Below are 511 nucleotides of genomic sequence, written 5' to 3' on the forward strand. Positions count from 1 at the left end.
TATCAACTAGCAATATATTTACAAACATTACTTTTCGGAAAAAAAAATTGTTTCAGTGCTTTCCTTATAAATTTTTTTAACATGAAGGAAAGTATTTGTATTTTCTATTTTGATACAATGTATAGTGATAGTGAATGTTCGATACAAATTATATATTCAATCATTCAGATATATTGTACGAAAATAATGTAAAATATCATTTGAACATTCCAATACTAATGTCTTTACTTTTGTACAATCCTTCTAACAAAGTAAGAGGGGACAGGGGTGATTATAGTGTTTCAAAATGCTGTGTACCATTATTTGCATTATGTGACTGGATATGACACAGTGTTATGTGTTGCAGTGCAGGTATGGTATATGTGTGAGTATGGGTGTATATATGAGTATGCATTAAATATAACGATGTTCTGTGCCATTCCATCTTGTTTAACAAAGGCATGTTTCATCAAGGTGACATTTATGTAATCAAAATCACTCTTAAAAGGTAAAGCAAACTTTAAAAAGCATT

This window comes from Penaeus monodon, chromosome 29 (assembly GCF_015228065.2).
Source record: "Penaeus monodon isolate SGIC_2016 chromosome 29, NSTDA_Pmon_1, whole genome shotgun sequence".
Taxonomy (NCBI): domain Eukaryota; kingdom Metazoa; phylum Arthropoda; class Malacostraca; order Decapoda; family Penaeidae; genus Penaeus; species Penaeus monodon.